This window comes from Myotis daubentonii, chromosome 2 (genome assembly GCF_963259705.1).
Source record: "Myotis daubentonii chromosome 2, mMyoDau2.1, whole genome shotgun sequence".
Classification (NCBI taxonomy): domain Eukaryota; kingdom Metazoa; phylum Chordata; class Mammalia; order Chiroptera; family Vespertilionidae; genus Myotis; species Myotis daubentonii.
The window spans coordinates 75,537,115-75,560,232 of NC_081841.1; the positions used below are offsets into that span (position 1 = coordinate 75,537,115).

A 23,118-nucleotide genomic window follows, 5' to 3' on the forward strand; every position below is an offset into this window, starting at 1 on the left:
CAGCCTTCCTGTTCTTAAAGAGCAGAACGCCTCCTCTAGACTAAATACCTGACGTTAGGAAAACGCCTCATCCCCAAGTGCGTTGCTTTTCCCACCACGAGGACACAGCTACACGGGCTGCCGTGGGAAGTAACCTAAACCCCGCCAGGAAGGGGGTGCTCCAAGGGACCTCGGTTTAAGGCGTGTTGGTTTCAGGGAAGTCCAGGGATGCCAGGGACAACCGAGGGAACCAATTCCATGAGCTACAGGATGATTTGTTGTTTTAAAAATGAAAAGAACAAGAAAAATGCCAGTCTCTCTCTGGTTCCCATTCCAGGCGTACTGATGACCTCAGTGTCGTCGGGTGCGATGATCCCTGAGAGCTGATATTTGGGACAGTGGGCGGCTCAAAAAAGGCGGTGAGTCAAAACATCCCTTAGGCCTCCTCAGGCTCGGCTCAGAGCTTGTCAACCTCCACACTGTTGACGTTTGGGGGTAATTCTTTGTTGTGGGGGCTGCTCTATGCTTTGTGCCTCCACCCACTAGCTGCCAATAGCACCCTTTCCTTCCCATTGTAGCTCATAGGAGATGTGCCAAATGCCCCCTTGGGAGGGGGCAGAAGGCCTTGGTTTCAGAACCACTGCCCCGCTATGTATCTGCATGACAAAGTGCAGAGCAGGTTTAGAATAATATTGTTTTATTTCATGTGCTGGGGCCAATCCAGGATAAATTCATTATCATCGCAGCCTTATTCTCTGTCTACCGAGCACTGTGCACAAACACAGTGGTGATTGACATCTCCTGATATTGTGGCAGGAGTCTGGACGTATTCCTGCCTGCTGTGAGCTCTTCTAAATATGGGCAATCCGAATTTTCATGATATCAGCTTGTGCAAAAGTGACCTGACCTATGGGACTGACATGAAAGACTTGTCCTTAGAATCCACAATAGCTTTGCTGCTTACAAGTACTTATTTTTCTGGCATAGGTTTATGTAGTATTTCTGCCGAATGAAACTATCGGTGAATTTCACTGCCTACCCTTGGGTTCTTTTTGATGCCTCCAAGACCTGACCCATAGCTTTCTAACAGGCTCTTGTTGTCCCTGAATTCCATCGCCACATCCTGTCATTTGAAGTTGGGCTTGCTTCTAATCTGAAAGTATTTCTGCTGTCTGTCCACATATATATATATATATTTCCATATATATATATATATATATATATATATATATATATATATATATATATATATATATATTATTTGTCTTAGGATATTTTATAGTAAGTGTGGAGATAATGTACAACATTTGGTTTTAAATAACTGTATTTGTGTTTAAGTATCAACGTGTTTAAAGTATTTTATTTCCCTTTAAACATTTTTTAAACTGTCGACTCTCTAAGAAATTCTTTCTGTTTATTTAGACAGTGGTGCAAAAGAAAAAGTGTGGGCTTTGTAATTAAACAGACATGGTTTCAGCATACAACTCTGCCACCTACTAGCTCTGTGAGCTTGGCCTAATACTTGACTTTTTTTAAAAAGTTGATTTTAGAGAGAGAAGAAGGGAGAGGGGAAGAGAGAGAAAAAAATCAATGTGAGAGAGAAACATCAATCTGTTGCCTCCCCTTACTGGGGATTGAACCGTGATCCTGGGTATGTGTGCTGACTGGTAATCGAACCCACGACCCTTTGGTGTGCGGGACGATGCTCCAACCAACTGAACCATACCAGCCAGGGAAATACTTGACTTCTTTGCACATGTTTCTTTATCTGTAAAATGATTATACAACACATACTAGGAGAATTAAATCAGATGATGTCTATAAAATGCAAAGCATTTACCTGGCACATGGTAAATACTCACTATGTGGTTGTTGTTATGTAAGGATATCTTGATGTCCTCTTCTGCCTTGAGAAAGAAACAGAAAGTGTTTTGCTGAGCATTCATCTTATGTGGCTGCTGAGATTTTGGTAGTAAGAAGGTAGTAAGCGTTTTCCAAAAACAATTAAGAGCCTTCTATAGAAAGTAAATTGTGTGCCTGGGGAAGAGCTAGTGGGAGAAATTTGCCCTCATGGACAGGAATAAGCCCTGAGTAATTCCGTGTAGTCCTGGTCTGTTGACTCTTTCAACCTTACAAAAGGCAAAATTGAAGGTCAGATGTGTCCAGCAGGATGTTTCTTTTTTCCAAGAAATGCCATTATACTTGTAACATCTCCTTCAGACCTAAGGCAAGGTGAACCAAGGATGCCTTTCTTCATGACTTTGTGCTCCAAGTTCAGATTCTTAAAATATTTTTACTTCATGCTACTTTTCCTTAACAAAACCCTGAACCAGATGAGTGTGAATATAAACAAAGGGCCTCTTTATTTTATTTTAGGGCAAAGATTCCTTCCTAGAAGCCAGCTAGGCTATGGAGGAGAGGAATTTTTTAGTACATGTTAAATAAAGGAAAAAATAAACTCTCACTTAGCTGATCTACACAATTTATAATAAAAAACACACAAGCAGCAAGTCCATCTTATTTCTTGGCCAAGATTTAGCAGCAGCGGTGGGAATTAAAAATTACTCATATTCAACTCTAATACTCTGTGATGCATTTTCTTACTTAAAATTTGAAAGGTAGATTAGAGTATTTTATTATTGTAGACATTTGTCATAGTTGCTTTTAAAAAAACTTGCTTTAAACTCCCACTTTCTTATAAATTTCATTATTCATAACATTTTTTCCTCCAATGATTACTATTTCCTTTAGTGCTATCTTCTGCTATAGCCTTATTTATGTTTTCTTCTGCTACAGCTTTCTAGTTTTTCTAGCTCCACTTATGTTTTCTTCTTGCTGCAGAGTTTTTCTACCTTTACTGGTATGAAAACAACTGTAACCTCCAAGACAGTCTACTACATCTATCTTACCTCAACCCCTTAAATGACCTTATTCACTTTTCTCCCTTCTTCATTCACATCCTCAACCACCAGCCAACATTTCCTCAGTCTCCCATATTGCCTCTAAGTCTAAGCACACATATTCTCTTCCTTGTTTACATATGCTGTAGCTGGGCTCAGAGGAACCGGTAGTTCTTCAACTCTTTACCAAGAATATCCACTCTGTGCTTTTGGATCTATTTCTTCAGCATTCTTAATTATATTCCCTTACTTTTCAATTCCTCTGCTTCTACTGCTTCCTTTCTTTCAGATTACAAAAATGCTGTCTTCCCAATATTAAAAAACAAACAAACAAAAACTGACAAAAACTTCGTTGACTTTTGTAATAGATATTTGTAAGTTGCCTCTTCAGCATCCATTCCTCTTTTACCAGAGGCCCAGGTTTTTGTTTGGGGTCCCTGTGGGGTCGGGGAAGTGCCCCCACAACCCTGTTTCAAGAGTAGAGCACTGGAACCAACCAAGTCTCCCAACCCCTGGTTTGGTTTAGGGCCATGTCATGTGACCTGAGCTCATCCAATCAGTGTGAATCTCTGAACTCTGTTGGGTGCAAAGACAGAGCGACACTCACCTGTTCTGGAAGGTGCTGTGTGCATATATGAGGCCTGGGGTTGCTATAGCCATTTTTGTTGGTAGGAAGCCAGCCTGCGGATGATGAGACAGAGAAATGGATCCAGAGCTCTGAACAGACTCCTCAGGAAGTTTATCTACCTACAGGATCTTTTCATTTCAAAGCAAATGAGTGCCCATTGTTGTTTTGAGATGGATTTTCTGTTTCCTGTAGTTAAGATTCCTAACTGACTATGGTGGTTTAAAACTATGTCCACAAATTCTTTGATTCCCCTCCCTTCATCAAATGGACTTTAATTCTTCCCTGAGTATGTGCTGGATTTAGTGACTCACTTCTAGAAAATAAAGTGTATGATTCTAAGACTAAGTAAAAAAAACCCATTATGATTGCCTCCTCATTCTTCTTCCCACCCACTGCCCCCACTCCGTGTGTGTGTGTGTGTCTCCCTCTCTTTCTCTTGGATCACTTGCTCTGGGGAAGCCAGCTGCCATGTCAGAAGGACACTCAAGTAGCCTGTGGAGGGCCACATGGTGAGAAACAGGTCTCTAGCCCCAGGGGAAGTGAAGCCTTCTGCCAACAAAAACAAGAGTGAGCTGGGAAAGAGATTCTATAGCCTTGAAATGATTCCAGTTCTGGCTGACTATTGAGCCTCTCACTGTGGACATCCGAAAGCTTCTAGTTACCAAACCAATTGCCATTTTCAGTCCTTACCCTACTTGACCTTTTGGTTATGGAGCAATGTTAAATAAATATATGATTGTGTGTACATGCACAGGATGGAATTTTCTTACACTTCTGAAGTTTCACACCAGTGTTAACTTCTGTCTTAAGATACTGCTCTAATGAATGATGGGAATAAATGCTTAAAGCCATAACCACTAGAAAACTTAGTTCTTCCCCCTAAAAACTAATATGAAAAACAGAGCATACTATAGGATATATTACATAATTTTTATTATCTCACTTGTAATAGTAAACACCAGACACTTCCAAGAAAATAAAATATACATATTCTAATTTTTACATAGAATTTATTTCTGGCTACAGATTATAGAAAAATAAATGTATATTTCTCCACTAAATTTCAAGAAAAATTTTAGAGTTTGTAATAGGGCTTATCAAACAATTTTGATTATTTGCCTATTTAGAAAAAGACTAAATAGGAAATTAGTCTAATTGGTGGTTTAAAAATTAGCATTTAGGTTGAACAAAGCTCCAGAGAAAACCTCATAAGAATTTCCACTTAAAACAGCATATATATAATGCTTCTCTGGGAAATGATGTAAGGAAGGTTAACAGGATTTTGGAAACAATGCACAATGATATAATTGATAGGCACTTAATTATTTATGGGCATATGCCTGCCAGGATTTTTGTGTAATCCTCACATATGGAATTAAATCCATTTGTAAAATGAACCTTTTCTTGTAAAAGAAAATAAAAACTGTCATTTTCTGCAGCTTTCACCTCATAAGAAAAGTGTTGAGCTATAGAAAAAAGGTTAATATTTTAAGGAAAAATAATAGCTCTTATAAATTCTATATTTATATGTTTATAAGGACAGCTTACTTAGGTTTTACTTTAAACACTATTGACGTAACACTATTCCAAAAAGACTGTGGGACTACCTAATCCCCATTCCTAATTCTTAAATACTGTCATGTGTTAAAAGATTCAAGCTTTTGATTTATTCATTCCTATGTTCAATAAGAGACTTGGAGTGCTACAGCCAAACCAAACTCCACTGACCTGTTAATGGCTATGTATGAGCTTAAGCATATATATTTGCATGGACTTGCAAAACCATCTGAGTCAGTGGTTCTCAACCTTCCTAATGCCGCAACCCTTTAATACAGCTCCTCATGTTGTGGTGACCCCCAACCATAAAATTATTTTCGTTGCTACTTCATAACTGTAATTTTGCTACTGTTATGAATCATAATGTAAATATCTGATATGCTATATGTGTTTTCCGATTATCACGACCCACAGGTTGAGAAGCCAGCTGCTTCTTTGCACATGTTTCTTTACTGTAACATTTAGTCCTCTGTGGAAGGCCATTGGACTACCCTGGAGAGATCTTACTGTCCTGACCAAATTCAACTGTCTATATAAAAGGCTAATATGCTAAGAGTCCCTCCAACCAGTCCCTATGATGCGCACTGACCACCAGGGGGCAGATGCTCAACGCAGGAGCTGCTATGATGTGCCCTGGCCATTTACAGAGAAACAGCACCGTGGACCTGGTGCCCACAAAGCAACACTCGGCTTCCCCCAAGTGGGACACAGGCACTGCCACCATCCTGGAGCGACACCCCACCAAATCACAGCCAACGCTGCCCCATAGTGCAAAATGCAGCCTACAGCCCAGCTCAGCCCTGAACCAGTTGCTGTGGGCACTGGGTAATGACATCACATATCAATGCCCGGCTTTCTCTCCCTAGCGACTAGCCTCCTTGGAGTTTCTTCAGCCCAGGAACATGACTTGCTTTATAGCCAGGTGGAAACATTTTACACTTTAACCAAGTGTCTGTGAAGCGTTTTCCTATGCCTCATCTCATTTGATCCTCACAAAAGCCCTGGAGTAGATAGATAGGAGACTCGGTGGAATCCTATTTTCTTTTCATTAGCTGGAAAATGGAGATTTAGAAAGCTTAGAAACTTGACCTGACTGAAAAGAAGAAGTGGTGGACCTTGAAAATAACTTCAGGTTTTCTTACTACACAGAATATAGTCAAACACTGCTGCAGTTAAATATTTTACCCTTTGTTCTCCCTTTGTGATCTACAATAATAATCAGCTTCATGTTGATATTTACTGCTGTGTTGCTGACAATTACCTGGAAGAGAAGTTGGGGTGCTTCACTGGGCTGGAAAAGTTTAGCTAAATCAGAAAACAGGTCTAATTAAGCAAGTTTATCCTATATATCTAAAAGGCTATGTTGACTTGCACATGTGCAATACATATAATGCTCTAGCTGGTGCCAATTGCACACATATGTTTTGATCTGTCATTGTTGATCATGAATTTGGTTGACACTTCTATTATAGAGAAAGGGCGAATAGCAATATTAAAATATTTCTTCTAATTAATTTCCTTTCAATGTGCACAAGTTCGTGCACAGGCCACTAGTAAAATTATAAATGGAGAAGAGCCAAAGTACACACCATTGGCTATTCTTCAAGCCAACAGCATATATTGCAACCTAATAACAATAACTATTTATTGAATGTTCCTTGCATGTCAGATATTATAGTAATACATTTTTGTTTCTGGTTTGAACAACAGCCTTGTAAGGTCATTATTTTTCCCCCCAGTTTACAGATGAGTAAAGCAAGACTCATGGAAATTGAGTAACTTGTATCACAGCCACAGAGCTAAGTAAGTGGCAGAACTGGGACTCAGATCCAGTCTGGATCCGAACCCCACACTCTTTTTCATTGCTGAATGGGGCTTTTCAATCACGCTCTTTGCTGTCATATTTGAAGAACAAAAAGATACCTTTGCTTGATGACCCTAACGATGTTAGTGCCTTGGGAGCAAATCTTCAGCCAGGCAAACCAAACTTGAACCTTTGCAGTCTGAGGAGATGTTCCAGACTATAACTGCCTGGAGTGAAGCCCACCACAAGAAGTGGCACCGTGATGAGCCCAGCTCATATCCAACCAGGGGAGCAGGTCTGGGATGGGGCCTGTGTTGGGGATGGGGGGTTAGAAATGGAGAAGCAAACACATTGAGAAAGCATCACACTCTGACTATCCTCTTCGGCCAAAAGCCTGCCTGATGTGGATGATCACATTATGCAATACAAAACCATCAAAGTTTAATTTGGGGTGCAGCCATTTTTGTCCCATTTCCTCACTGGGGCACAGAGTGAGACTGAGGAGACTTGCATGTGCTCTTGCCTCCACCACCGTCCAATCTGAAGAAACAGGTAAGTTATTTAACTTCTTTGAGCTCAATTTTCTTAAGTCCTGCTGATCAGTAAGATCCCCTTTAGATCTGAAATTATTTGATGTTATAGTCATGTACCTTTTGACATGGGAAGATGTTCATGTGTATTTCTTGGTGTTCTTGGTTGCAGATAACTGAATTTCTGAGAGGAGCAGGGCAGTCAGCAATGCTATAGAGCCAGGATCAATGTCTGACCCCAGAATGGCATGTTTTACAGGCGACTCCACTGCTGCCCAGGCCTGCCTCTCAACATCTGTTATGCTAGAGCCAAAGAGAGGACTTTCTACTTCAGCTACCAGAAGAGCTGCTGTCCCTGACCATGGCTATCACCTCATGTTACTCATATGCCTTCTAAATCAGAGAATGTATCTTCCACCAGGGCTTGGTGGAAATGCAGTTTCATGTAGAACCCAAGCTGCAGGGGAGTCTGGGAATGTTTAACTTTCTAGCCTCTGAGGGGCAGAAACCTGTCAGAAGAATGAGCAGGTGTTAAGGGAGCCCCTGTGCAGTGGCTGCCACATTGTGTTACATTGCTGAGTGCAAAGGTGGGGGCAGGGGGGGGGGGAGTGGCAATGTATTCACACCATGAGCCCTTTTATATATGTATGTAAAGTACTATACAAAAAAGTCAGAAAGGATATACACTAAAATGCTAGTAGTTTGTTTTGATCAGAAGTATAATTATATTCTTTTTGTTTCTCTGTATTTCTACCATCAATGAGTATTACCTATATAATTTCTTAAAAGAATGAGGCTTGTTGTTTATGTTTCTAGGATTGTACATGACATCCAGATGTGTGTCTTGTAGATATCTGTCAAAATTAGACCTTGGAAATAACTTTGAAGGGCATGTAGATCATTAGTCCAGTTCAGACTGTGTTACAAATGTCTAGATATTTGAATGAATTTCTTACTGAAGACTTATAGGCAATATAATAATGACAGGGAAGACAAGTGAGGTCTGAGGAAACATTATTATCTGAAGGAATTGGTTTTTTTCCTCTTCATCGTCCATTGTGTATTTTAAAACGATAATTTTTCTTATGATGTGATATCTGTGATATTATGTAGTTTTTGTTAACAAGAAAAGGTAAATTTGAATTACAAGTCATTTGCTTTAAGATCATATAACTATATAGACAGCAACAGAACAGAATGAAAGTTAAACTTGGAAAAAGAGGTGAGGGCTAGACCAGATGGGTCTTTGAATGCTATGTTAAGAAATATGGACTCAATTCAAACTTGTCCCCGCTAATTCCCTCATTGGGTGCTGAATTTTTTTCAAGTATAAAGTGTTAAAATATATTCAATCTGTTGCTTAAACTTGAAGACTCATTTTGAACTTGGCACAGCTTATGATATTTCTAAATCAATAATTATGATTCATAAAAACATTGCTTAAATAATTTGATTTATTTCGTGCCCCAGAGAATGCTGTGAACTGATTATGTGTTATATTTCTATAGCACACACACGTTTGTTATAAAAATCCTCAGTTTGATTAATATAGTTAATCTAGGTTTGTAAAGGCACCTGCTACATGCAAGGTACTTTGTTAGGCATTGGGGGATGCAGCATTTAAAGAGATTTCTGTTCTCAAAGACTTTATAGTTTAGTTTCAAGAGCCAAAATCCTGCAATAAAGAGCATAATGTGGGAATACAGAAGCCCAGATGGGGAGCAGATCTGGATACAAGGATGTAAGGAACAGGGAATTTTCTTTAGAAGGTGTAGTAAGGAAGGTGAGTGGGAGAGTAAAGCAGATAAGAGAAGGTGACCAACAGAAGATGCATTGTCAAGCCAGGCATCACTGTGGGCAAAGGGAGCTAACATGGGAAAACAGGGAAATGATATGGATACAACCTCAGACTTTCTCCATCCAAGGAGCAAAGGAGTTGAGATGCTTATTCACTAACTAGAGGCCCAGTGCATGAAATTTGTACAGTCAGGGTTGGCGGGGGTGCCCTCAGTCTAGATTGTGAGAGGATGCAGGCCAGGCTGAGAGACCCCACCAGTGCACCATCAGGGCTGGGGAGGGATGTGGGTGTTGGCCAGCCAGGGAGGGACCACGGGAGGGCTCCAGGGCATATCTAGCCTGTCTCGCTCAGTCCTGATCGGCCAGACCCCAGCAACAAGCTAACCTACCGGTTGGAGCGTCTGCCCCCTGGTGATCAGTGCACGTCATAGTGAGTTGTTGAGCGGCCTTAGCATATCATTGGCATATTACACTTTGATTGGTTGAACAAACGACTGGATGACCAGAGACTTAGCATATTAGGCTTTTATTATATAGTAGAGGCCTGGTGCATGAAATCCATGTGTGGGTCCAGTCCCTAGGCATGGCCTGTGATCAGGGCCATCTTCTCCAGCTGCCCGCAGCCAGTCCTGCCCCCCACTGCCACCCACCCTCTGTTCCCCATTCGCCATTGGGTGATCAGTGCCTGACAGTGGGGGAAGGGACCGAGAGGTCCACTGTTCCCACCTGCTCACTGGCCCCGCCCCCTCTGTGGATGGCCATCAGGTGATCGGAGCCTGCCGGCCAGGGAAAGGGACCAAGAGGTGGTCAGTGCATCTCATAGTGACTGGTCCAGCAGTTGTTCTGCTGTTAGGGTCAATTTGCATATTACTCTTTTATTATATAGAACTAGAGGCCCAGTGCACAAAAATTTGTGCACTTGGGGGGGGGGGCCCTCAGCCTGGACTATGCCCTCTTGCAGTCTGGGATCCCTTGGAGGATGTCCACCTGCTGGCTTAGGACCACTCCCTGGGGGATCGGGCCCAAGCTGGCAGTCAGACATCCCCCTGGCAGCCTGGCAGCCCTCAGGAAATGTCCACTTACCAGCAGGGAGCAGACCTAAGCTCAGCAGGGAGCAGACCTAAGCTGCAGTCGGATATCCTTAGTGCTGCTGAGGAGGTGGGAGAGGCTTCTGCCACCACCGCTGTGCTGGCAGCTGGCAGCCTACCTTGTGGCTGAGCAGAGCTCCCCCTGTGGGAGCATACTGACCACCAGGGGACAGCCTCTGCATTGAGCATCTGTCCCCTGGTGGTCAGTGTGTGTCATAGTGACCAGTCATTTCCAGTCTTTCTGCTATTAGGGTCAATTTTCATATTACTCTTTTATTATATAGGATAGAGGCCTGGTGCATGGGTGGGGGCCGGCTGGTTTGCTGGATCAGGGTGGGGGTCCTGCTGGGGTGCCTGGCCAGCCTGGGTGAGGGGCTGATGGCTGTTTTCAGGTTGGCCACACCCCCTTTATGGTCGGGGGTCCCCACTGTGGTGCCTGGCCAGTCTGGGTGAGGGGCTGAGGGCTGTTTTCAGGCTGGCCAAGCCCCTGTGTGATGGAAGCTCACAGCCTCTCCTTTTTTCCTTTTATTCTGGGATTTATTTACTTTCTATAATTGAAACTTTATAGCCTTGAGTGGAGCTCAGAGCCAGCCAGGGTGGGCAGGCGGGATGCTTGGCTTCCTCCATCACTGGGGCAACCAAGTTTCCTGCTTGCTCCAGCTCTGTGGCTGCCAGCCGCCATCTTGGTTGGGTTAATTTGCATATAGTCACTCTGATTGGCTGGTAGGCGTGGCTTGGGGGCATAGCGAAGGTACGGCCAATTTGCATGTTTGTCTTTTATTAGTGTAGATAATATAATAATAATAATAACATTTATATAATAAAATTTATTATTATATAGGATTTGGTGCACGGGTGGGAGCCGACTGGCCTGCCTTGAAGGGGGTCCTGGATCGGGGTTGGGGGTCCCCTCTAGGGGGCAGTGCCAGCTGCGGCAAGGGGCCACAAGGTTGGCAGGCTGGCCACTCCCCCGGCTTTGTCAGGAAGGACGTCCAGAATGATGTCCGGTCTATCTGGTCTAATTAGCATATTACCCTTTTATTAGTATAGAGAATGTTATGAATTGAATGTTGTGTTCTCCTCAGATTAGTATGTTGAAATGTTAACCCCCAATGTGAGGCATTGGGAGATAGGGCCTTTGAGAGGTGATTAGGTTTAGATGAGGTCATTAGGGTGGGGTCCTCACGAAAGGATTAGTACCCTTATAAGAAGAGACACCAAGGAGCTTGCTCTCTTCCTCGTGTACAGGAGACACAGCAAGAAGACTGTCTGCAAACCAGGAAGAGAGCCTCACCAGGAACCGAAGGATTTTGGGCTTCCTAGCCTCCAAAACTCTGAGAAATAGATTTATGTGGTTGAAGCCATCCACTCTATGACATTTTATTATGGCAGCCTGAGCATAAACCAACCAGCTTTCATCCATCCTGGAGTAGAGACTTCCCTGGGGGCCGACTTTTCCAGCACCCAGGCCTGTCCAGAACGTGGGCAGAGCAGCCTTCTCCAGGTTTGGAGGAGGTTCTGAACCAACCTCATGCCACTCCTCGCAGTTGGAAGTCTATCTTTAAACACTGAAGATAAACCTAGAGCCATGTGGGTGAGAATTATCAGCACCTCCTGGTGAGGATGGAGGGGTGTGAAGGTCTTGATATTTCACCTCAATGGGGCCTTAAACAGGTAAGAAGTTAACAAATACAGGCAGGGAAAAACCATTCCAAACACAGGGACTGGTTGGAGCACAGACCTAGAGAAAGCAAAGTTCAGGATACCTTAGATAACTAACACTTTTTTCCCCTCTTGACATCATGTAATTCTTGTTTTGGGCTGGGTGGGGGTGGGTGGGTACCACATTACTTTATTTGAAAGAATGATACAAAAGAAGGAATTTAAGTAGATGTTTGGGTACAATTTATAGAAAAGCTAAAGGTAACCCCAACTTGCATACACTGCCTTAATAACCAGGGAAGTCACCCCCTTGGCTCCGGGAAGCCGGCCCAGGCTTAGCTTTCATTATCACTGTCTCCTAGGGTGTGCTTGTCAAAGGGACACTCTGCCATCCAGGTTCAAGGACCCACGTCTTGTGCAAGTTGATTGCATGGTCACCCGATTCCTTGGTGGATTTCACCTGTTCATTCAGGTAATGAGTCTTAATGAAGTCACACAAATAGGGGTCATTTTTGTCAGTAGCCAGTTTGTGCAGTTAATAGCTTAATAACATGTTAATTGTTACTTTTATTTGCTGCCTAGTGTTTCCTTGTGTCTAACTTTTTTGTTAATTGCTGTTACTCCTCACCTGAGGATATTTTCCTGTTGATTTTTAGAGAGAGTGTGCGGAGGGAGGGGGGGAGAAATATCGATGTGAGAGAGACACATTGGTTGGTTGCCTCCCACACTCACTCTGACTGGGGCAGGGTTCAAGCCTGCAACCAAAGCCCAAGACCCTTCAGTCCGAAGGCCGGTGCTCTATTCAATGAGCCAAACCAGCTAGGGCCATTGTATCAACCTTTGGTTAGCCATTCGCTATTTTTAAACAGACCAGTCAGGCTGCAGCAGTTCTCAAGGCCTCCACCCATGGGAGAACAGGAGGGAGATGAGGCGACTGCTGTGAGCTCCCTGCAGGCCGGTCACTGGCTTCCTTACATTTAAAACGCCTGTAACTGTCATACCACCTGGCACTTAGTAGATGCTGGTGGAATTGGTTAAATTGTAGAAGAAATTTTCTAAGGAGACTGTGAAAGGAGTTCTAGGACTTGAGTTTACATTCTTGAAAAGAATCGCATTTTTCCCTTTACAACTTTTTGCACATCCTGGGGCATGAAATTTACTTCCCAGATAGTTTATTCTGTGAGGCAGCGGTTCTCAACCTGTGGGTCGCGACCCCTTTGGCGGTCGAACGACCCTTTCACAGGGGTCGCCTAAGACCACCCTGCATATCAGATATTTACATTACGATTCATAACAGTAGCAACATTACAGTTAAGAAGTAGTGACGAAAATAATTTTATGGTTGGGTCACAACATGAGGAACTGTATTTAAAGGGCCAGAAGGTTGAGAACCACTGCTGTGAGGTCTTTAGTTTAGGATGAAACATTCTATTTCCTTGGAATATGGTTAGCAAAGGTCACACCCCCATTATTAACATCATAATATGCAAAGAAAAGCTCCTCTTTAAATTCTAGAAGCAAACTTTATTTATTGTGTGAGTGTCTTCTCAGAAACACCCGCCCAGGCTCTGGCTTTCTCTTGAAATTACGTTTGTAATTTCTTGTAAATTGCATGTGTAATGTCTTAATCTTGCTAAATTTTGTCTCTCACTATAGCAGTTCATGAGTCATTTTTTATGGTTTCCATGTAGATTACAGGATGAGCTCATCTGCATATATCCAAGTCCCTGCCAGATTTAGGAAACCACTTTTAAAATTTATCCCCAAACTTCTATTTTCTTGCCAAGATCCCCCCTTTTAATATCATCTCATTTTTTTTCTTTTAATTTTTTTTACATCCCCCAAATGAACAGCTGACAGTTTTTTCAGGGCCATTGTTACAAATCAAACAAATTTTATCACTACAAAAGCTACTGTATGACCAACAGCAAACCCCATTAGGCTGTGTATGGTGAGCAGTGGGCTGGGCTTGTTCATTAGCAGAGTGACTCACTCCCCACCTCCATTCTGTAGCAGAATCACAAATCACTACAGCAATGGAATTTCTTCTGACAAATAGCTAACATTGAAAATGGTAAACTTACAAATGCCAAGGGTCTGTTCTAGTATTTTCCAAACTGGCTTCCAAGAAGTATCAGAGCTCCTCAAGTTGCTAATAGGTGTTTTGCAAAATAAAATGGTTCTCTGGTCATATAAGTTTGGGAAACACTTTAAGACATAGGAACAGAAACTATCCAAACTTAAACTCAGAGGAAAAAAAGACCAAAAAAAAAAATAAGTAGAGAATTAGTGAGATGTGAGATGACTTCAAATGATCTAATACATGTGTTTACAGTATCCGAGAATGGCAGAAAAAATATTTTAAGAAATAATTACTAGAAACTCTACAAATTTATGAAAACTATAATTCTAAAAATCTAAGAAATTCAACAAATTCTAAGAACAAAAAACATTAAAAACACATCAAAATCAAATCGTTGAAAACAAGTAATAATGAGAAATCTTAAAAGCAATCAGAGGGGAAAATACCATAGTATTTGCAGATGGTCAGGGTGCGGGGTAATAATGACAGCAGATTTCTTGTGGAAAACAATGCAAGCCACAAGACAGTGGCACAGTATCTTTAAATTACTGAAAGAAATCTGTCAACCTAGAATCAAAAACAAGTGAAAAATAACTTTTGAAAATAAAGGTTAAATAAAGTTTCTTCCAGGCATATAAAATCTAAAAGAATTCATCACAGCAGACTTAAACCAAAATAAATTTTAAAAAGTATTTCAGGCAGATTCTAGAAAGAAATCTGGAGCTACTTAAAGGAATAAAGAGTCAATGGGGGGCGGGGGGGAGGGAAGGGACATGTATAATGCTTTCAACAATAAGATTAAAAAATAAAAAAGGAATAAAGAGCACTAGGAATAGTATATAGATAGGGAAATACAAAAGACTTTTTCCCCCCTTGTTTTCAAAATCTGGAAAAAGATAAGTGTTTAACAAGAAAAAATGCAACATATGCAATGTATTGTAGTGTTTAAATGTATGCACAGTAATCCCCTCTTATCTGAAGTTTTGCTTTTCATAGTTTCAGTTACCTGCCGTCAACTACAGTCTGAAAATATTAAATAGAAAATTCCAGATATAAAATATTCAGAAGCGTTAAATTGCATGCCATTCCGAGTGGTGTGATGAAATCTTGGGTTGTCCTGCGCAGTCCTACCCAGAATGTCAATGGTCCCTTTGTCCAATATATTAATGCTGTAGCCTCTACCCACCCATTCATCACCTAGTAGCTAACTCAGTTATCAGATCGACTGTCTTGGCATCGCAGTGCCTGTGTCCAAGTAACCCTTATTTTCCTTAATAATGCCACATTCTCATAACTTTTATTACAGTATATTGTTATAATCATTCAATTTTATTTTTAGTTGTTGTTAATCCCTTATTGTACTTAATTTATAAATTAAACTTTAGCATAGGTAGTAAAGGAAAAAACATATGTAGGGGTCAGTACTATCTTCAATTTTAGACATCTACTGGGAGCGGGGTGGGCTTGGAATGTATCCCCTGTGGATAAGGGGTGACTACTCCTGAAGTCAAATGTGTGACAATAATAGCACAAAGGCCTGGAGGTGGGAAAAGGAAATGTACCATTGCAAGGTTTTTATACTAATTGTGAAGTGATATATTACCCCTTGAAAGTTGACTGTAAGAGATAAAGGATGTCCACTAAAAACCCTAAAGCAACCACTAAAACAAAAGATAAAACAAAACAAAACAGTTATAGCTAACAGCCCATCAAAGGGAATAAAACGAAATCATAAAAATACTCAACTGGAAAAAAACCCAGAAAAATATTTTTAAAATGGAACAAAGAACAGATGGGTGAAACAGAAAACAAATTGAAAAATGATTCATTTAAACCCAATCATATCAGTAAACACTTGGACAAATAAACAAGATTTTTTTGGGCCCATATTTTTAGGCAAATAAACAAGTCAGCTTTGATCTCCTATCAGCATTACATTTCTCTCAAAAAGTTGTGCAGTGAAAGATTAGAAACTTGAACTAATCATGGTTATAACAGCAAAATGATCTTGGCAGTGATGCCTTTTCTAACTTAAGCATATCACAGAAAGATGTCTAACAAGTTCAGCCAAGAGACACTGAGCTGAAGGCACTTTTCATTTCTTTTCACCGTGCACTTACCTAATTCAGATAGCTGTAGTGTAACAACGCAGGCATGTAGAGTTTGAAAGGGATTCTTTTTTACAAGGCTGAGGATTAGGAACACTATTGAAAAGGTTTCTTCTTCTGAGACTCAAACTCTGCAATCTCTTGGGCCAAACTCTCTTGCTTGGTGTCTGCTCTTCTGCAGAGCCCTGCTTGAGGATTACCTGACCTGCCCCTCGGCCTCATCCTGTGTCATGCTCTCCTCATTCTGAAGACACTTGCTTCTCTACAGTTCCTGCCTTCGTCCAGGCTCAGGGTCTTGTCCAATGATATTTCTGCTTCCCAGAATATATTCTCACCTGCCAAACCCATTCACTTAGTTGATTCTTATTTGTCCTTTAGATCCCAATTCAAAAGTCCACCACTGTTCCCCTTACCCCCACCCCAAATTCTCATCATATTTTAAAATCATATACTATGGGGCATGATTATTTGAATAGCAGAGATGGAAGAAAGATATTATAAACTTTTGTACAGTATTTTTCATCTCTTCAGATTGAAATAGTCCAATATTTTGTAGCCATTTGGCCCTCTCCCCCTCACCTTTTAGGGGAATTTCTGAACTTTATTATGCAGGTTGAGGTAATCAGTGGAAAGAAAACTTAAGACACTGGTAAACTAGAAAATCTACTAGAAAAGTAGAAAAGTACTAGAAGCAGTGGAAAAGTGGGCCCGGACAAAGGGACTTGAGCACAATAAATGAAGGAAGGACAGCAAGGATGTGTGAGGTAGAGTTGGTAGGAATTTTGGCAGGGACAAGGTAATAGGGTGTGTAGAGAGGCACTAGGACAATATGAGATATGAGATATGAAAGTTACTGAGAGTGAGAGGAAAGGGAAAAGAGAAGATCAGGAAGTGTGTCTGAGGCTAGGAATTGAATTCCCTTTGATAATTTTTGAGAGGTATCTTAAAGGATGGAAGTTGCTTTTAGTGACGTTTTGGCTGCTGTATCTGTCTCCTGGATGGAACAGGAGGGCACAGAGAGACTGGACCACATGGAGCATTGCAGTGGGTGGCGGCTAGAGTGCCGTGGCGCTCAATGTCATTCTCCCTCGTTATCAAAAGGTAAGGCATCCCCAGTTTCTTCTGAGGACCTTCTCTCCCCCACTTTCAATTCACAGACTTCTCCTGGAATTGGTTCCACCCCCAACTCTATCAATGAGCACGTGGCTTGCCTGTCCAATCAGAGTACCACGTTCCCCTGGCCAGGCTTTGTTGAGGGAACGTGCATGTGATCTCTTTTGGACTAATCAGAGTCAGCCCAGGGTATTTGTTGGGAGAATAGAAACACTGTTCATGTACCATTGGATTTGAACGTGGAAATGAAACCAAAGCATGGGTGAACCGGTATAAGGACAGGAACCAGGTCCTGGAAACATTGTTTGAGCCTCACACCAACCCACGCCTGAACTTGCCATCACCTTTTTAACTACATGAGTCAATCAATATCCTTTTTGGGGGGGGGGGGGTGAGGCTTGGTGTGAGTTGGGTTTTTGGCCACTTGGAACTAAAAGAGTTCTACATTACACAGCACTCAACTTCTATTTGTGTTACGTTTGATTAAGGCCTATCTCTATGACTAACTTCGTAAGAGCAGGGTCTAACCCTGACTGGGTGGCTCAGGTGGTTGGAGCACTGTCCCATACACCAAAAAGGGGTTGTGGGTTTGATTCCCAGTCATGGCCTATACTTAGGTTGCGGGTTTGATCCCTGGTCGGGGTGCATATGGGAGGCAATGAAACCCTTCCTTTCTTTTAAAAATCAGTAAACATATCCTCAGGTGAGGATTTAAAAAAAAAAAGAATAGGGTCTGTGTCTTTTTTATTCTTTACTATATCCCCATGACCTTGTGCAGTGTCTGGAATATTTGTTAGGTAAATGATTGCATCCTGTATAAACACATTGTTTTGTGACTGGTTTCTCTGCTAGATTTTAAGCTCTCTGAGGGCCAAGATTTTATTTTTTTGTCTTACTCCTCTTGAACTTCCAGCCTAATGCACAAGGCTTAGAATATATTAGGTGCCTCATAAATGTTGGCAGAATGAATAACAAATATAGGGGGAAAATGAAATCAAACCAGAGCAAGTGATTACAGTGCTGATCATGAAAAGGCCAGTGAATTTGGTTTATGTAATTTGATTTCCTAGATACAAATATTCAATGCCTATGAAGTGAAACCTTGGTTCTTATGACAGATTTTGAAAACTGGAAATGAATCAGGCAATCATAACTACTATGTTTTCTTCTCCATGATTTTTTATCATCAAATGGGATACTAACTTTTTGCTACTAGACTCTTATACGTCATTGAACTAAGACGGCCTAAGGCAGCGGTTCTCAACCTGTCATCACCAACCTGTGGGTCGTGACCCCTTTGGGGTTCGAATGACCCTTTCACAGGGGTCGCCTAAGACCATCGGAAAACACATATATAATACATATTGTTTTTGTGATTAATCACTATGCTTTAATTATGTTCAATTTGTAACAATGAAACTACATCCTGCATATCAGATATTTACATGACGATTCATAACAGTAGCAAAATTACAGTTATGAAGTAGCAATGAAAATAATTTTATGGTTGGGGGTCACCACAACATGAGGAACTGTATTAAAGGGCAGCGGCATAGGAAGGTTGGGAACCACTGGCCTAAGGTCATGTGTATAAGACTTGAAAAGGAGCAGTGGTTCTCAAAGAATGATCACAGTGTCTGGAGAAAAACAGTTGAAACACTATGGTAGTTAAGGCAAAAGTTCAAGCTAAATAAGCTATACAGTTCTAGATTGTTTAAAATTCCAATTTATAAAGTACTATATATATATATATATATATTCAGTAAAGACTGAAAGAGCTCACAAGTGCATTTAATCCCCACTCCTGGACCTGTGCAGGCAATGAGTCCATTCTGAGAACAAGAAGAAAATTTTTTCATTATTTCCTCTCCCTATTTAAGCATTATACATGATTCAATGAAGAAAATTGAAGAGCCTAGCTGGTGTGGCTCAGTGATTGAGCATCAATCTATGAACCAAGAAGGCACAGTTCAATTCCAGTCAGGGCACATGCCCAGGGATTTTGGGCTTGATCCCCAGTGGGGGACATGCAGGAAGCAGCTGGCCAATGATTCTCATCATTGATGTTTCTATCTCTCTCCTTCTCCCATCCCCTCTGAAATCAATAAAAACATATTTAAAAAAACAAAAAAGAAAATTGAACTTTCTAGAAAATACCTGGATGGTGTGGGTTCCCTAAACCATCCTCAATAGGGGCGGGGGCTGCGATTTCAGGAAAATGTGGTTTTGCCAGGGTCATCTTTTCTTCTGCACGGTACTGGTGAGCAGGCTCCTGATACAAGGGAAAGCTTTCCTTTTCTGCAGCAAGACCAAAGCCAACACCAAACCCAAAAACCAAAAAACAGAGCAAAACAGGACTCCCCTTTGCTCATTTCTGATAGTCTTCTGTCTGTTCCACATTCTTTTACTGATCTTCAGTGAAATGACATATTGAGTTAACAAGGTCGAGCACATCATGCAGAGGAATGTCAGATTTTCTAGGTTGACTTTATCAATTAGTGCATGATGTCATTGGAAACTGCGGTCTTCATTACCAAAGAATGAACTCCAGAGAATATATAACATTTTTAAACTAGAACGTTAGTGTTAATGAACTCATGGTTAGAAAACAGGTCTGAAAGAAACCATTAACATTTCTCCACTTTGTGGTGAATTTTACAAGGAGAGAGAGTTGAACTCCACATGTATGTTCAATGCTGGAGCGAGGATTGGAGGACTTCAACGGAGGAAGAAGTGAGTGCTGCTTTGAAGTCAGAACAAGAGAAATGTGTCCTGTGAGTCCTTGTGTGGCTTTTAGCTCCCATCTCAGCCTGAGAGAACTCTCCCTTCTACAGAAAACAACTAGGAACCTGGAAAGTCACTCTTTTTTAAGAGAGAGACATGAAAAATACTTTCTGTACAACACCTAGATCAAGCATGTCCAACTCAAAGGCTAACACAGGCCAAATAAGCCAGGTTTAAGCTTATGTGGGCCGCAAAAAAACAAAAGCTTCAATTTTCATAGAAACGTAGGTTTATTTCTATAGAGACATGCTGAATACAAAGGGCTGAAATAAATGAGTAATCGTTAACATAAAATAACAGAACATTTTAATTAAAATTAATCTTTTTTCTTGAACATTAACTTACCAGACACTGAATAACTGCACAAATTAATAAGCATAATGCAAATAAACCTATTTTTCTTGTTCTCCGAAAGCGAAATATTTCCTGTTGCGCACACCAAACAAGTCAGTCCAAGACCAATGACGTGGCCATTAGCTGCTAAAATATGCACTGCTAGTATTAGTGGAGAGAAATGGTGCGCCTGTGTGTAAGGGAAATGAATGCAATGGGATTATAGTAATCAGTCATTATTGAACTTTGTGGTTTGTTATTAATAATTATGTGTAACAGGATATTGTAAAAATTAAGTTACAAAATTTTTATTAAAACATTTCTTACTTACCGTTATATTGGCTGGGCTGCAAAAATATTCATTGTGGGCCGGGAGTTTGACATGCTTGACTTAGAGTGTATTGTGATCGGATTAATAGCGTACTGATGTTGTGGGTATTCTATGATATTTATCTGTACGTTCCATAGTATCCTTCTTCATAATGGTATTTACCATAATACAATTTTACTTATGTTATTAAAATGATGTAGTATCAATCATTTTAATATTACTTTATATATAAAAGCCTAAATAGCTATTATAACATGAGTACTTAGTATTTGTACCAGATATATCATAAGTGCTCAAGTGTTGAAATAAAAGAATAAACTATTGATTTGTTTTAGCAAGTATTCATTAAATAATTCCTCTGAATTCTTACCTGGCTTTTTAATGTGTTTATTCCTTTCCAGTGATGTACATAGAGATCCCACTTGCCAGCCTTCTTAATATTACATGTAAGCACTGACCAGCCTGCATGATGACTGTCATGGCCTTGGATGCCAAAATTAGTCAAGGGTTCTTCCCAGGCTTCATACATAAAACTATGTGTCACTTTCTCAGGGAGATTTTGCAAATTGAAGGGAAAAAAACCTGATTAAATTGTTTTATCATCACTAATACTTTTAAAGTATGAGTCCACAGGGTAAATATAGGGAAAAGTAGGGTAGTTAGTTATTTCACTATCAGTTCTTTTTCACCAAACTGGATCTTTGAGACATTATTTTAGAAAACATTGATAGTCAATAGAATTTTTCTCTTAATCTTACAGTGGCCCCAGAAATTTGCTGTCCCTGACTTGACCCATACAGATTAAAGGTGGAAGGAGGCCGAGATACGTGGCATTTCCCAACGATGGTCACCACCCCTTAGGATGTGATGTGGACCGCCCTCCTATCAAGAGGCGCATATGTTTCCTCTCCTGGAATCCGATGAGCCTGTAACCGGGGTGGAAGTGACCGATGTGACTGCCAAGGCTAGGTGATAAAAAGCGTTGTGGTTTCTGATTCGGAGGACGCTTTCTTTATCTGTAAACGTAACCACCAAGTTGTGAGAATGCCCAGGCCACACACGGACGCTCTTTGTAGATGGTCCAGAAGACAACTTTCGCTGACATTCCAGCCAATAGCCAGAATCAATGGGCCATGTGAATGAAGAAACCTTTGCGATGCCTCCAGTACCAAAAACTGTCAAACTGCATGAAGAAAAAAACAACACACTGAGAATTGTTCCCCCAAGTTGAGAAAACCTTCAAAATTCTGAGTTAATAATAATAAAAAAAGATTGTTGTTGTGTTAAGCCTCTATGTTTTAAAGGATAGCAATAGATGACTGGAACAAGATAGAATGGTCTCTTCAATGCCTAAGTAGCCTTTTGCGGTCTAAAGAATTCACAGCATGCTGATCATAGCATCAAACTAAGGAACTGAAAGTCAGACTGAACTGACAATTAAGTAGCCATCAGTGCTCATCTCACCTCTCAGTTCAGTCAAGACTTCTGGGAAACCACAAAAGCCTGACAATGTGAGGGGGGTAGTTAAAACACACACACAGCCAATTACAAACAATGTGAAAAATAGTACCATTTGGTTTTTAAATTTTTTTTTTTTTTGTACATAACTGACCTCACTGAGAGCATAGATTTTTGTCTATTTTAGTCATGCTCTACCCTCAAAGCCTAGAATAGTTCCTGGTACAGAGACTCAATAAAAATATGTTGAATGAGTGTAAACACCATCTGGCAGAATAAGCACCAAAATTTATTTTTGGTGGATAGAATTATGTACGGCTTTCTTTGATTTTTCTAAGTTCTCCACCATGATCATGGGTTACATTTTTACTGTACTTGTAAAAGATTGTAGTGTTTTATTTTAAAATAATAAAAGCTTTTAAATGCCTACATATAAACATCTATTTAAATCTTTATCTAATCAAAATATTCTCATGGGAAAAAAGATGCATTCTAATAAATCTCAAGAGAAGACTGGGCTATGTGGGCAGGGCCAGTAAGAAATGCAGATTCTCTACAAGGTAGAGAATAGATTTCTGTCAAGATTGAATTAATTTCACTTATTTTACTGCCTTATTATGAACTCTTTATTTAGTTCAGCTGGTATTTCTTTTTTTTAACTTTTTCAATTAAAGTTTACATTTAATATTATTTTGTATTAGTTTCAGGTGTACAGCATCATGGTTATGCAATCATATACTTTACAAAGTGTTCCCCTGATATTTCCAGTACCCACCTGGCACCTACATAGTCATTACAACACTACTAACTATATTCCCTATGCTGTGCTTTCATCCCCATGACTATTTTGTAAGCACCAATTTGTACTTCTGAACTCCCTCACTTTTTTCACCCAGTCTCCTAACCCTTCTCCTCTCTGCAACCATCAGTTTGTTCTCTGTATCTATGAGTCTGACTCTGTTT

At 40.6% G+C, this 23,118-nt stretch overlaps 1 long non-coding RNA gene across 1 annotated transcript; it reads left to right on the forward strand.

Moving 5' to 3' along the window:
* The first annotated feature begins 315 nt into the window (after positions 1–315).
* On the forward strand, positions 316–17,326 carry LOC132226191 (uncharacterized). Its single transcript, XR_009451010.1, has 3 exons — positions 316–398; positions 12,308–12,417; positions 17,144–17,326. It is a non-coding gene; the product is annotated as an uncharacterized LOC132226191 (long non-coding RNA).
* The last annotated feature ends 5,792 nt before the right edge of the window (positions 17,327–23,118 follow it).